General features: G+C 55.2%; 2 pseudogenes; both read left to right on the forward strand.

Moving 5' to 3' along the window:
• The first annotated feature begins 8,534 nt into the window (after nt 1-8,534).
• LOC121835096 lies at nt 8,535-10,069 on the forward strand (annotated as a pseudogene).
• A 4,380-nt stretch (nt 10,070-14,449) lies between these two features.
• On the forward strand, nt 14,450-15,984 carry LOC121835097 (annotated as a pseudogene).
• The last annotated feature ends 362 nt before the right edge of the window (nt 15,985-16,346 follow it).

Genomic DNA, 16,346 nt, shown 5'->3' on the forward strand with positions numbered 1-16,346 from the left:
ACTCAACGAGCCAAGGGACGCCGCAAGAGAGCGAGCTCCAGCGACCCTACTGACATTATTACTCAACGAGGATTAGTGACGCCGCAACGAAACGAGCCAAGGGACGCCGGAAGAAAGCGAGCTCCAACGAAGCTACCGACGTTATCGCTCAATGAGGCCTAGTGACGTCGCAACAAAACGCGCCAAGAAAACGCGCCAAGGGACGCCGGAAGAGAACGAGCTCCAACGACGCTGCCGACGTTATCACTCAACGAGCCAAGGGACGCCGCAAGAGAGCGAGCTCCAGCGACCCTACTGACATTATTACTCAACGAGGATTAGTGACGCCGCAACGAAACGAGCCAAGGGACGCCGGAAGAGAGCGAGCTCCAACGAAGCTACCGACGTTATCACTCAACGAGCCAAGGGACGCCGGAAGAGAGCGAGCTCCAGCGACCCTACTGACATTATTACTCAACGAGGATTAGTGACGCCGCAACGAAACGAGAAAAGGGACGCCGGAAGAGAGCGAGCTCCAACAACGCTACCGACGTTATCACTCAACGAGCCAAGGGACGCCGGAAGAGAGCGAGCTCCAGCGACCCTACTGACATTATTACTCAACGAGGATTAGTGACGCCGCAACGAAACGAGCCAAGGGACGCCGCAAGAGAGCGAGCTCCAGCGACCCTACTGACATTATTACTCAACGAGGATTAGTGACGCCGCAACGAAACGAGCCAAGGGACGCCGGAAGAGAGCGAGCTCCAGCGACCCTACTGACATTATTACTCAACGAGGATCAGTGACGCCGCAACGAAACGAGAAAAGGGACGCCGGAAGAGAGCGAGCTCCAACGAAGCTACCGACGTTATCACTCAACGAGCCAAGGGACGCCGGAAGAGAGCGAGCTCCAGCGACCCTACTGACATTATTACTCAACGAGGATTAGTGACGCCGCAACGAAACGAGAAAAGGGACGCCGGAAGAGAGCGAGCTCCAACGAAGCTACCGACGTTATCACTCAACGAGCCAAGGGACGCCGGAAGAGAGCGAGCTCCAGCGACCCTACTGACATTATTACTCAACGAGGATTAGAGACGCCGCAACGAAACGCGCCAAGGGACGCCGGAAGAGAACGAGCTCCAACGACGCTGCCGACGTTATCACTCAACGAGCCAAGGGACGCCGGAAGAGAGCGAGCTCCAGTGACCCTACTGACATTATTACTCAACGAGGATTAGTGACGCCGCAACGAAACGAGAAAAGGGACGCCGGAAGAGAGCGAGCTCCAACAACGCTACCGACGTTATCACTCAACGAGCCAAGGGACGCCGGAAGAGAGCGAGCTCCAGCGACCCTACTGACATTATTACTCAACGAGGATTAGTGACGCCGCAACGAAACGAGCCAAGGGACGCCGCAAGAGAGCGAGCTCCAGCGACCCTACTGACATTATTACTCAACGAGGATTAGTGACGCCGCAACGAAACGAGCCAAGGGACGCCGGAAGAGAGCGAGCTCCAACGAAGCTACCGACGTTATCGCTCAGTGAGGCCTAGTGACGTCGCAACAAAACGCGCCAAGAAAACGCACCAAGGGACGCGGCAAGAGAACGAGCTCCAACGAAGCTGCCGACGTTATCACTGAACGAGCCAAGGGACGCCACACGAGAGCGAGCTCCAGCGACCCTACTGACATTATTACTCAACGAGGATTAGTGACGCCGCAACGAAACGAGCCAAGGGACGCCGCAAGAGAGCGAGCTCCAACGAAGCTACCGACGTTATCGCTCAATGAGGCCTAGTGACGTCGCAACAAAACGCGCCAAGAAAACGCACCAAGGGACGCGGCAAGAGAACGAGCTCCAACGAAGCTGCCGACGTTATCACTGAACGAGCCAAGGGACGCCACACGAGAGCGAGCTCCAGCGACCCTACTGACATTATTACTCAACGAGGATTAGTGACGCCGCAACGAAACGAGCCAAGGGACGCCGCAAGAGAGCGAGCTCCAGCGACCCTACTGACATTATTACTCAACGAGGATTAGTGACGCCGCAACGAAACGAGCCAAGGGACGCCGGAAGAGAGCGAGCTCCAACGAAGCTACCGACGTTATCGCTCAATGAGGCCTAGTGACGTCGCAACAAAACGCGCCAAGAAAACGCGCCAAGGGACGCCGCAAGAGAGCGAGCTCCAACGAAGCTACCGACATTATCGCTCAATGAGGCCTAGTGACGTCGCAACAAAACGCACCAAGAAAACGCGCCAAGGGACGCCGCAAGAGAGCGAGCTCCAACGACGCTACCGACGTTATCACTCAACGAGGCCTAGTGACGTCGCAACAAAACGCGCCGAGAAAACGCGCCAAGGTACGCCGCAAGAGAGCGAGCTCCAACGACGCTACCGACGTTATCACTCAACGAGGCCTAGTGACGTCGCAACAAAACGCGCCAAGGGACGCCGCAAGAGAACGAACTCCAACGAAGCTACCGACGTTATCGCTCAATGAGGCCTAGTGACGTCGCAACAAAACGCGCCAAGAAAACGCGCCAAGGGACGCCGCAAGAGAGCGAGCTCCGACGACGCTACCGACGTTATCACTCAACGAGGCTTAGTGACGTCGCAACAAAACGCGCCAAGGGACGCCGCAAGAGAACGAGCTCCAACGACGCTACCGACGTTATCACTCAACGAGGTCTAGTGACTTCGCAACGAAACGCGCCAAGAAAACGCCCGAAGGGACGCCGCAAGAGAGCGAGCTCCGACGACGCTACCGACGTTATCACTCAACGAGGCTTAGTGACGTCGCAACAAAACGCGCCAAGAAAACGCGCCAAGGGACGCCGCAAGAGAGCGAGCTCCAACGACGCTACTGACGTTATCACTCAACGAGGCCTAGTGACGTCGCAACAAAACGCGCCAAGAAAACGCGCCAAGGGACGCCGCAAGAGAACGAGCTCCAACGAAGCTACCGACGTTATCACTCAACGAGGCCTAGTGACTTCGCAACGAAACGCGCCAAGAAAACGCCCCAAGGGACGCCGCAAGAGAGCGAGCTCCAACGACGCTACCGACGTTATCACTCAACGAGGCCTAGTGACGTCGCAACAAAACGCGCCGAGAAAACGCGCCAAGGTACGCCGCAAGAGAGCGAGCTCCAACGACGCTACCGACGTTATCACTCAACGAGGCCTAGTGACGTCGCAACAAAACGCGCCAAGGGACGCCGCAAGAGAACGAGCTCCAACGAAGCTACCGACATTATCGCTCAATGAGGCCTAGTGACGTCGCAACAAAACGCGCCAAGAAAACGCGCCAAGGGACGCCGCAAGAGAGCGAGCTCCGACGACGCTACCGACGTTATCACTCAACGAGGCCTAGTGACGTCGCAACAAAACGCGCCAAGGGACGCCGCAAGAGAACGAGCTCCAACGACGCTACCGACGTTATCACTCAACGAGGCCTAGTGACTTCGCAACGAAACGCGCCAAGAAAACGCCCCAAGGGACGCCGCAAGAGAGCGAGCTCCGACGACGCTACCGACGTTATCACTCAACGAGGCTTAGTGACGTCGCAACAAAACGCGCCAAGAAAACGCGCCAAGGGACGCCGCAAGAGAGCGAGCTCCAACGACGCTACCGACGTTATCACTCAACGAGGCCTAGTGACGTCGCAACAAAACGCGCCAAGAAAACGCGCCAAGGGACGCCGCAAGAGAACGAGCTCCAACGAAGCTACCGACGCTATCGCTCAATGAGGCCTAGTGACGTCGCAACAAAACGCGCCAAGAAAACGCCCCAAGGGACGCCGCAAGAGAGCGAGCTCCAACGAAGCTACCGACGTTATCACTCAACGAGGCCTAGTGACGTCGCAACAAAACGCGCCAAGAAAACGCGCCAAGGGACGCCGCAAGAGAACGAGCTCCAACGAAGCTACCCACGCTATTGCTCAATGAGGCCTAGTGACGTCGCAACAAAACGCGCCAAGAAAACGCCCCAAGGGACGCCGCAAGAGAACGAGCTCCAACGAAGCTACCGACGTTATCGCTCAATGAGGCCTAGTGACGTCGCAACAAAACGCGCCAAGAAAACGCGCCAAGGGACGCCGCAAGAGAGCGAGCTCCAACGACGCTACCGACGTTATCACTCAACGAGGCCTAGTGACGTCGCAACGAAACGCGCCAAGAAAACGCGCCAAGGGACGCCGCAAGAGAGCGAGCTCCGACGAAGCTACCGACGTTATCGTTCAATGAGGCCTAGTGACGTCGCAACAAAACGCGCCAAGGGACGCCGCAAGAGAACGAGCTCCAACGACGCTACCGACGTTATCACTCAACGAGCCAAGGGACGTCGCAAGAGAGCGAGCTCCAGCGACCCTACTGACATTATTACTCAACGAGGATTGGTGACGCCGCAACGAAACGAGCCAAGGGACGCCGGAAGAGAGCGAGCTCCAACGAAGCTACCGACGTTATCGCTCAATGAGGCCTAGTGACGTCGCAACAAAACGCGCCAAGAAAACGCACCAAGGGACGCGGCAAGAGAACGAGCTCCAACGAAGCTGCCGACGTTATCACTGAACGAGCCAAGGGACGCCACACGAGAGCGAGCTCCAGTGACCCTACTGACATTATTATTCAACGAGGATTAGTGACGCCGCAACGAAACGAGCCAAGGGACGCCGGAAGAGAGCGAGCTCCAACGAAGCTACCGACGTTATCACTCAACGAGCCAAGGGACGCCACACGAGAGCGAGCTCCAGCGACCCTACTGACATTATTACTCAACGAGGATTAGTGACGCCGCAAAGAAACGAGCCAAGGGACGCCGGAAGAGAGCGAGCTCCAACGAAGCTACCGACGTTATCACTCAACGAGGCCTAGTGACGTCGCAACAAAACGCGCCAAGAAAACGCGCCAAGGGACGCCACAAGAGAACGAGCTCCAACGAAGCTGCCGACGTTATCACTCAACGAGCCAAGGGACGCCGCACGAGAGCGAGCTCCAGCGACCCTACTGACATTATTATTCAACGAGGATTAGTGACGCCGCAACGAAACGAGCCAAGCGACGCCGGAAGAGAGCGAGCTCCAACGAAGCTACCGACGTTATCACTCAACGAGGCCTAGTGACGTCGCAACAAAACGCGCCAAGAAAACGCGCCAAGGGACGCCGGAAGAGAACGAGCTCCAACGACGCTACCGACGTTATCACTCAACGAGGCCTAGTGACGTCGCAACAAAACGCGCCAAGAAAACGCGCCAAGGGACGCCGCAAGAGAACGAGCTCCAACGACGCTGCCGACGTTATCACTCAACGAGCCAAGGGACGCCGCACGAGAGCGAGCTCCAGTGACCCTACTGACATTATTACTCAACGAGGATTAGTGACGCAACAACGAAACGAGCCAAGGGACGCCGGAAGAGAGCGTGCTCCAACGAAGCTACCGACGTTATCACTCAACGAGGCCTAGTGACGTCGCAACAAAACGCGCCAAGAAAACGCGCCAAGGGACGCCACAAGAGAACGAGCTCCAACGACGCTGCCGACGTTATCACTCAACGAGCCAAGGGACGCCGCAAGAGAGCGAGCTCCAGCGACCCTACTGACATTATTACTCAACGAGGATTAGTGACGCCGCAACGAAACGAGCCAAGGGACGCCGGAAGAAAGCGAGCTCCAACGAAGCTACCGACGTTATCGCTCAATGAGGCCTAGTGACGTCGCAACAAAACGCGCCAAGAAAACGCGCCAAGGGACGCCGGAAGAGAACGAGCTCCAACGACGCTGCCGACGTTATCACTCAACGAGCCAAGGGACGCCGCAAGAGAGCGAGCTCCAGCGACCCTACTGACATTATTACTCAACGAGGATTAGTGACGCCGCAACGAAACGAGCCAAGGGACGCCGGAAGAGAGCGAGCTCCAACGAAGCTACCGACGTTATCACTCAACGAGCCAAGGGACGCCGGAAGAGAGCGAGCTCCAGCGACCCTACTGACATTATTACTCAACGAGGATTAGTGACGCCGCAACGAAACGAGAAAAGGGACGCCGGAAGAGAGCCAGCTCCAACAACGCTACCGACGTTATCACTCAACGAGCCAAGGGACGCCGGAAGAGAGCGAGCTCCAGCGACCCTACTGACATTATTACTCAACGAGGATTAGTGACGCCGCAACGAAACGAGCCAAGGGACGCCGCAAGAGAGCGAGCTCCAGCGACCCTACTGACATTATTACTCAACGAGGATTAGTGACGCCGCAACGAAACGAGCCAAGGGACGCCGGAAGAGAGCGAGCTCCAACGAAGCTACCGACGTTATCACTCAACGAGCCAAGGGACGCCGGAAGAGAGCGAGCTCCAGCGACCCTACTGACATTATTACTCAACGAGGATTAGTGACGCCGCAACGAAACGCGCCAAGGGACGCCGGAAGAGAACGAGCTCCAACGACGCTGCCGACGTTATCACTCAACGAGCCAAGGGACGCCGGAAGAGAGCGAGCTCCAGCGACCCTACTGACATTATTACTCAACGAGGATTAGTGACGCCGCAACGAAACGAGAAAAGGGACGCCGGAAGAGAGCGAGCTCCAACAACGCTACCGACGTTATCACTCAACGAGCCAAGGGACGCCGGAAGAGAGCGAGCTCCAGCGACCCTACTGACATTATTACTCAACGAGGATTAGTGACGCCGCAACGAAACGAGCCAAGGGACGCCGCAAGAGAGCGAGCTCCAGCGACCCTACTGACATTATTACTCAACGAGGATTAGTGACGCCGCAACGAAACGAGCCAAGGGACGCCGGAAGAGAGCGAGCTCCAACGAAGCTACCGACGTTATCGCTCAGTGAGGCCTAGTGACGTCGCAACAAAACGCGCCAAGAAAACGCACCAAGGGACGCGGCAAGAGAACGAGCTCCAACGAAGCTGCCGACGTTATCACTGAACGAGCCAAGGGACGCCACACGAGAGCGAGCTCCAGCGACCCTACTGACATTATTACTCAACGAGGATTAGTGACGCCGCAACGAAACGAGCCAAGGGACGCCGCAAGAGAGCGAGCTCCAACGAAGCTACCGACGTTATCGCTCAATGAGGCCTAGTGACGTCGCAACAAAACGCGCCAAGAAAACGCACCAAGGGACGCGGCAAGAGAACGAGCTCCAACGAAGCTGCCGACGTTATCACTCAACGAGGCCTAGTGACGTCGCAACAAAACGCGCCAAGAAAACGCGCCAAGGGACGCCGCAAGAGAACGAGCTCCAACGACGCTGCCTACGTTATCACTCAACGAGCCAAGGGACGGCGAACGACAGCGAGCTCCAGCGACCCTACTGACATTATTATTCAACGAGGATTAGTGACGCCGCAACGAAACGAGCCAAGCGACGCCGGAAGAGAGCGAGCTCCAACGAAGCTACCGACGTTATCACTCAACGAGGCCTAGTGACGTCGCAACAAAACGCGCCAAGAAAACGCGCCAAGGGACGCCGCAAGAGAACGAGCTCCAACGACGCTGCCGACGTTATCACTCAACGAGCCAAGGGACGCCGCACGACAGCGAGCTCCAGCGACCCTACTGACATTATTATTCAACGAGGATTAGTGACGCCGCAACGAAACGAGCCAAGCGACGCCGGAAGAGAGCGAGCTCCAACGAAGCTACCGACGTTATCACTCAACGAGGCCTAGTGACGTCGCAACAAAACGCGCCAAGAAAACGCGCCAAGGGACGCCGCAAAAGAACGAGCTCCAACGACGCTGCCGACGTTATCACTCAACGAGCCAAGGGACGCCGCACGACAGCGAGCTCCAGCGACCCTACTGACATTATTATTCAACGAGGATTAGTGACGCCGCAACGAAACGAGCCAAGCGACGCCGGAAGAGAGCGAGCTCCAACGAAGCTACCGACGTTATCACTCAACGAGGCCTAGTGACGTCGCAACAAAACGCGCCAAGAAAACGCGCCAAGGGACGCCGCAAGAGAACGAGCTCCAACGACGCTGCCGACGTTATCACTCAACGAGCCAAGGGACGCCGCACGACAGCGAGCTCCAGCGACCCTACTGACATTATTACTCAACGAGGATTAGTGACGCCGCAACGAAACGAGCCAAGGGACGCCGGAAGAGAACGAGCTCCAACGACGCTACCGACGTTATCACTCAACGAGGCCGCAACGAAACGAGCCAAGGGACGCCGGAAGAGAGCGAGCTCCAACGAAGCTACCGACGTTATCACTCAACGAGGCCTAGTGACGTCGCAACAAAACGCGCCAAGAAAACGCGCCAAGGGACGCCGCAAGAAAATGAGCTCCAACGACGCTGCCGACGTTATCACTCAACGAGCCAAGGGACGCCGCACGAGAGCGAGCTCCAGCGACCCTGCTGACATTATTATTCAACGAGGATTAGTGACGCCGTAACGAAACGAGCCAAGGGACGCCGCAAGAGAGCGAGCTCCAACGACGCTACCGACGTTATCGCTCAACGAGGCCTAGTGACGCCGCAACGCCAGCAACGCCGCGAGACCCAGAGACGCCATGGAACAACTAAAGCAGAAGCGGACGGCTCTGAGGTCTCAAGTAACGAGGCTGATCTCCGACATCGACGCAGCTATCGCAAGCCACTCCGACGAGCGAAGCCTCAACGAATCATCGGTGAGGCTCAGTGAGTTGCGAATACAGCTGAGCAACGTGAACGCATCCAACGAACCACTGGTACCTGACGGAGACGTTGAGCAAACCTACGCCCGCACCATTGAATATGACGGCAAGATCGTCACGTACATCGCCACCATCGCACAGGTGGTAGAGGAACTCCGACGAGCGAGGCTCCAAGCCGGTACAACGCGAATTCACATTGACTGCGACGGACACGTCGCAACCTCTGAGGTGAAGCTGCCGAAACTGGAGCTTTAACGGTTTGGCGGTGCAGCTACTGATTGGCAACCCTTCTAGGAACAGTACAAGAAAGCCATACATGACAACGACAGCCTTTCTAACGCTGAGAAGTTCTCGTACCTGCGGTCGGCGCTTACGGGAAAGGCAGCATCGGCGATAGCTAGCATTCAAGCAACGGGAGAAAACTACGATACCGTCGTTGAGCTTCTCAGGGGGCGCTTCGGTCGGACTGACGTTCTCATTCAAGAACACCTCTCCCAACTACTTGATTTTCCAGCAGTACGACACTCGAGCGAGGTGAGCGGATTGCGACGTCTCTATGACCACTTGCAACGTAATATGGCCGCTCTCACCGCGCTCGGGGTGAAGAACGACACTTACGGAGCTATGCTCTGCTCTCCGCTACTGAGAATGCTACCAGGAGAGTTAGTCATTGATTACCACAAGTGCCGACGTCCTACGGACAAGGAAAACGACGGTATAAAAATAGAGATTTTACAACGCTTCCTTAAGCTCGAAGTGGAGAGCCGTGAAGAGGCTCAACAAGTTCGTCAGCGAGAAGCCAAGAGTATGAGCCATACCAAGATAACAGAAGGCGGAAAGGCTTCTCTCAAGGGATTAGCCGCTGCTCTTTCCTCAACTAGTCGCTCCAAGCAGACTGAACCGTGCGCATTCTGTGCCACGAAAAACCATGCTAACGAGATTGTCAGACATCAATTTCTCTGGAGGAGAAGCAAAGATTTCGAGAAGCAGGACGATGTTTCCGGTGTTCGATCAAGGGACACACCTCCAAAGATTGTCGCAGCAAAAGAATCCTGTGTGAAACATGCGGGCGAAGGCACACAACTCATATGTGTGACCCATCCTGGAAGAAAGGTAAGAACACCGCAGCAGAGTTACACTCTTCGACTGGCAGGAAGAGCGATAAAAGACCTGCTGTACTACTTCAAACAGCTCAGGTCTGGGCACAAGGGAAACAGCAAAGACCTCTCACGCGCATCTTTTTTGATGGAGAAAGCCAACGAACCTTTGTGATGGAAGAACTTTCACGTAAGCTGCAGCTCGAGGTTGTTGGTGAAGAATACATTATTATCTACCCTTTTGGAGGAGCAGGAAACATCATCAAGGAAAATCGCAGAAGGGTACGAGTCTGGCTAAGGAGCCAGTACTGCTAAAAGAAGCATTGCCTAGAAGCTTTGGAGATACCAAAGATTTGCTCCCTTCCCGTTTTCTGGTGGGAACGTGTTTAACTGCAATTTTGACCAGCTCCAGCGCGAAGCCTGTGCCTCCCCTTGAAGGACAACACAACAGGCGGTGGCGTTACCGTCAACAGATGGCAGATCATTTTTGGCGTAGATGGAAGAGGGAATACTTGACCAGTCTGCGATCTGCTCATTTCACGGTGCCGACTTCCTCCAGTGCCCTGAAGAAAGGAACTCTAGTGTTGGCTCAACAACATCTCCAAGCTCGAAAACTTGGGAAGACAGGAGAAGTCGTAGAAGCATTGACTGCACGAGACGGGCACATACGAGATGCTATGGTGCATCTTCTTAATGGTACCATTATTAGGAGACCCGTACAAATATTATACCCCGTTGAATTTATTTACTAATGACTTGACGTCATTGTGGGGGAGTGTGAAGCAACTCAATTTTCGTTTTTACAGCCATCGCACATGACGCAATCCCAATAAACAACGTCATCTTCTGTTTAGGTTTTGACAAAACATAGCGTACGGCTCGTTCCTAGCGGCGAAGTTCTAACAACTAGTAAAAATAAAAGGGTGGGGTGTTAGTGTTTTTAAAAGTGCAGGTGCAGCTGACGCTATGTGCTGATCGTACCAATTGGACAGCGTCAGAAGAACACCACCATGGTGTTAGTGTTTTTAAAAGTGCAGGCGCAGCTGACGCTATGTGCTGATCGTACCAATTGGACAGCGTCATAAGAACACCATCATGGTGCTCTATAATACCTCGACAAATCATGAACAGAGAAATCGCAGTGACTTGCGTGTTTGACGCTGCTTGATCGGTCCCAGTACCTCGTAGCTCCGGCTGCGTCTTGACTTAAAAAGGCGGTGCACAAATTTTTGCACTTCGCGTAAACACCACTATTGAATACCTAACGTTTATAACATATAAGGGACGCCGCAAGAGAGCGAGCTCCAGCGACCCTACTGACATTATTACTCAACGAGGATTAGTGACGCCGCAACGAAACGAGCCAAGGGACGCCGGAAGAGAGCGAGCTCCAACGAAGCTACCGACGTTATCACTCAACGAGCCAAGGGACGCCGGAAGAGAGCGAGCTCCAGCGACCCTACTGACATTATTACTCAACGAGGATTAGTGACGCCGCAACGAAACGCGCCAAGGGACGCCGGAAGAGAACGAGCTCCAACGACGCTGCCGACGTTATCACTCAACGAGCCAAGGGACGCCGGAAGAGAGCGAGCTCCAGCGACCCTACTGACATTATTACTCAACGAGGATTAGTGACGCCGCAACGAAACGAGAAAAGGGACGCCGGAAGAGAGCGAGCTCCAACAACGCTACCGACGTTATCACTCAACGAGCCAAGGGACGCCGGAAGAGAGCGAGCTCCAGCGACCCTACTGACATTATTACTCAACGAGGATTAGTGACGCCGCAACGAAACGAGCCAAGGGACGCCGCAAGAGAGCGAGCTCCAGCGACCCTACTGACATTATTACTCAACGAGGATTAGTGACGCCGCAACGAAACGAGCCAAGGGACGCCGGAAGAGAGCGAGCTCCAACGAAGCTACCGACGTTATCGCTCAGTGAGGCCTAGTGACGTCGCAACAAAACGCGCCAAGAAAACGCACCAAGGGACGCGGCAAGAGAACGAGCTCCAACGAAGCTGCCGACGTTATCACTGAACGAGCCAAGGGACGCCACACGAGAGCGAGCTCCAGCGACCCTACTGACATTATTACTCAACGAGGATTAGTGACGCCGCAACGAAACGAGCCAAGGGACGCCGCAAGAGAGCGAGCTCCAACGAAGCTACCGACGTTATCGCTCAATGAGGCCTAGTGACGTCGCAACAAAACGCGCCAAGAAAACGCACCAAGGGACGCGGCAAGAGAACGAGCTCCAACGAAGCTGCCGACGTTATCACTCAACGAGGCCTAGTGACGTCGCAACAAAACGCGCCAAGAAAACGCGCCAAGGGACGCCGCAAGAGAACGAGCTCCAACGACGCTGCCTACGTTATCACTCAACGAGCCAAGGGACGGCGAACGACAGCGAGCTCCAGCGACCCTACTGACATTATTATTCAACGAGGATTAGTGACGCCGCAACGAAACGAGCCAAGCGACGCCGGAAGAGAGCGAGCTCCAACGAAGCTACCGACGTTATCACTCAACGAGGCCTAGTGACGTCGCAACAAAACGCGCCAAGAAAACGCGCCAAGGGACGCCGCAAGAGAACGAGCTCCAACGACGCTGCCGACGTTATCACTCAACGAGCCAAGGGACGCCGCACGACAGCGAGCTCCAGCGACCCTACTGACATTATTATTCAACGAGGATTAGTGACGCCGCAACGAAACGAGCCAAGCGACGCCGGAAGAGAGCGAGCTCCAACGAAGCTACCGACGTTATCACTCAACGAGGCCTAGTGACGTCGCAACAAAACGCGCCAAGAAAACGCGCCAAGGGACGCCGCAAAAGAACGAGCTCCAACGACGCTGCCGACGTTATCACTCAACGAGCCAAGGGACGCCGCACGACAGCGAGCTCCAGCGACCCTACTGACATTATTATTCAACGAGGATTAGTGACGCCGCAACGAAACGAGCCAAGCGACGCCGGAAGAGAGCGAGCTCCAACGAAGCTACCGACGTTATCACTCAACGAGGCCTAGTGACGTCGCAACAAAACGCGCCAAGAAAACGCGCCAAGGGACGCCGCAAGAGAACGAGCTCCAACGACGCTGCCGACGTTATCACTCAACGAGCCAAGGGACGCCGCACGACAGCGAGCTCCAGCGACCCTACTGACATTATTACTCAACGAGGATTAGTGACGCCGCAACGAAACGAGCCAAGGGACGCCGGAAGAGAGCGAGCTCCAACGAAGCTACCGACGTTATCACTCAACGAGGCCTAGTGACGTCGCAACAAAACGCGCCAAGAAAACGCGCCAAGGGACGCCGGAAGAGAACGAGCTCCAACGACGCTACCGACGTTATCACTCAACGAGGCCTAGTGACGTCGCAACAAAACGCGCCAAGAAAACGCGCCAAGGGACGCCGCAAGAGAACGAGCTCCAACGACGCTGCCGACGTTATCACTCAACGAGCCAAGGGACGCCGCACGAGAGCGAGCTCCAGTGACCCTACTGACATTATTACTCAACGAGGATTAGTGACGCCGCAACGAAACGAGCCAAGGGACGCCGGAAGAGAGCGAGCTCCAACGAAGCTACCGACGTTATCACTCAACGAGGCCTAGTGACGTCGCAACAAAACGCGCCAAGAAAACGCGCCAAGGGACGCCGGAAGAGAACGAGCTCCAACGACGCTACCGACGTTATCACTCAACGAGGCCTAGTGACGTCGCAACAAAACGCGCCAAGAAAACGCGCCAAGGGACGCCGCAAGAGAACGAGCTCCAACGACGCTGCCGACGTTATCACTCAACGCGCCAAGGGACGCCGCACGAGAGCGAGCTCCAGTGACCCTACTGACATTATTACTCAACGAGGATTAGTGACGCCGCAACGAAACGAGCCAAGGGACGCCGGAAGAGAGCGAGCTCCAACGAAGCTACCGACGTTATCACTCAACGAGGCCTAGTGACGTCGCAACAAAACGCGCCAAGAAAACGCGCCAAGGGACGCCGGAAGAGAACGAGCTCCAACGACGCTACCGACGTTATCACTCAACGAGGCCTAGTGACGTCGCAACAAAACGCGCCAAGAAAACGCGCCAAGGGACGCCGCAAGAGAACGAGCTCCAACGACGCTGCCGACGTTATCACTCAACGAGCCAAGGGACGCCGCAAGAGAGCGAGCTCCAGCGACCCTACTGACATTATTACTCAACGAGGATTAGTGACGCCGCATCGAAACAAGCCAAGGGACGCCGGAAGAGAGCGTGCTCCAACGAACCTACTGACGTTATCGCTCAATGAGGCCTAGCGACGTCGCAACAAAACGCGCCAAGAAAACGCGCCAAGGGACGCCGGAAGAGAACGAGCTCCAACGGCGCTACCGACGTTATCACTCAACGAGGCCTAGTGACGTCGCAATAAAACGCGCCAAGAAAACGCGCCAAGGGACGCCGCAAGAAAATGAGCTCCAACGACGCTGCCGACGTTATCACTCAACGAGCCAAGGGACGCCGCACGAGAGCGAGCTCCAGCGACCCTGCTGACATTATTATTCAACGAGGATTAGTGACGCCGTAACGAAACGAGCCAAGGGACGCCGCAAGAGAGCGAGCTCCAACGACGCTACCGACGTTATCGCTCAACGAGGCCTAGTGACGCCGCAACGCCAGCAACGCCGCGAGACCCAGAGACGCCATGGAACAACTAAAGCAGAAGCGGACGGCTCTGAGGTCTCAAGTAACGAGGCTGATCTCCGACATCGACGCAGCTATCGCAAGCCACTCCGACGAGCGAAGCCTCAACGAATCATCGGTGAGGCTCAGTGAGTTGCGAATACAGCTGAGCAACGTGAACGCATCCAACGAACCACTGGTACCTGACGGAGACGTTGAGCAAACCTACGCCCGCACCATTGAATATGACGGCAAGATCGTCACGTACATCGCCACCATCGCACAGGTGGTAGAGGAACTCCGACGAGCGAGGCTCCAAGCCGGTACAACGCGAATTCACATTGACTGCGACGGACACGTCGCAACCTCTGAGGTGAAGCTGCCGAAACTGGAGCTTTAACGGTTTGGCGGTGCAGCTACTGATTGGCAACCCTTCTAGGAACAGTACAAGAAAGCCATACATGACAACGACAGCCTTTCTAACGCTGAGAAGTTCTCGTACCTGCGGTCGGCGCTTACGGGAAAGGCAGCATCGGCGATAGCTAGCATTCAAGCAACGGGAGAAAACTACGATACCGTCGTTGAGCTTCTCAGGGGGCGCTTCGGTCGGACTGACGTTCTCATTCAAGAACACCTCTCCCAACTACTTGATTTTCCAGCAGTACGACACTCGAGCGAGGTGAGCGGATTGCGACGTCTCTATGACCACTTGCAACGTAATATGGCCGCTCTCACCGCGCTCGGGGTGAAGAACGACACTTACGGAGCTATGCTCTGCTCTCCGCTACTGAGAATGCTACCAGGAGAGTTAGTCATTGATTACCACAAGTGCCGACGTCCTACGGACAAGGAAAACGACGGTATAAAAATAGAGATTTTACAACGCTTCCTTAAGCTCGAAGTGGAGAGCCGTGAAGAGGCTCAACAAGTTCGTCAGCGAGAAGCCAAGAGTATGAGCCATACCAAGATAACAGAAGGCGGAAAGGCTTCTCTCAAGGGATTAGCCGCTGCTCTTTCCTCAACTAGTCGCTCCAAGCAGACTGAACCGTGCGCATTCTGTGCCACGAAAAACCATGCTAACGAGATTGTCAGACATCAATTTCTCTGGAGGAGAAGCAAAGATTTCGAGAAGCAGGACGATGTTTCCGGTGTTCGATCAAGGGACACACCTCCAAAGATTGTCGCAGCAAAAGAATCCTGTGTGAAACATGCGGGCGAAGGCACACAACTCATATGTGTGACCCATCCTGGAAGAAAGGTAAGAACACCGCAGCAGAGTTACACTCTTCGACTGGCAGGAAGAGCGATAAAAGACCTGCTGTACTACTTCAAACAGCTCAGGTCTGGGCACAAGGGAAACAGCAAAGACCTCTCACGCGCATCTTTTTTGATGGAGAAAGCCAACGAACCTTTGTGATGGAAGAACTTTCACGTAAGCTGCAGCTCGAGGTTGTTGGTGAAGAATACATTATTATCTACCCTTTTGGAGGAGCAGGAAACATCATCAAGGAAAATCGCAGAAGGGTACGAGTCTGGCTAAGGAGCCAGTACTGCTAAAAGAAGCATTGCCTAGAAGCTTTGGAGATACCAAAGATTTGCTCCCTTCCCGTTTTCTGGTGGGAACGTGTTTAACTGCAATTTTGACCAGCTCCAGCGCGAAGCCTGTGCCTCCCCTTGAAGGACAACACAACAGGCGGTGGCGTTACCGTCAACAGATGGCAGATCATTTTTGGCGTAGATGGAAGAGGGAATACTTGACCAGTCTGCGATCTGCTCATTTCACGGTGCCGACTTCCTCCAGTGCCCTGAAGAAAGGAACTCTAGTGTTGGCTCAACAACATCTCCAAGCTCGAAAACTTGGGAAGACAGGAGAAGTCGTAGAAGCATTGACTGCACGAGACGGGCACATACGAGATGCT

Source organism: Ixodes scapularis, unplaced genomic scaffold (assembly GCF_016920785.2).
Source record: "Ixodes scapularis isolate PalLabHiFi unplaced genomic scaffold, ASM1692078v2 PGA_scaffold11__112_contigs__length_91849675, whole genome shotgun sequence".
In the NCBI taxonomy this organism is placed as follows: Eukaryota; Metazoa; Arthropoda; class Arachnida; order Ixodida; family Ixodidae; genus Ixodes; species Ixodes scapularis.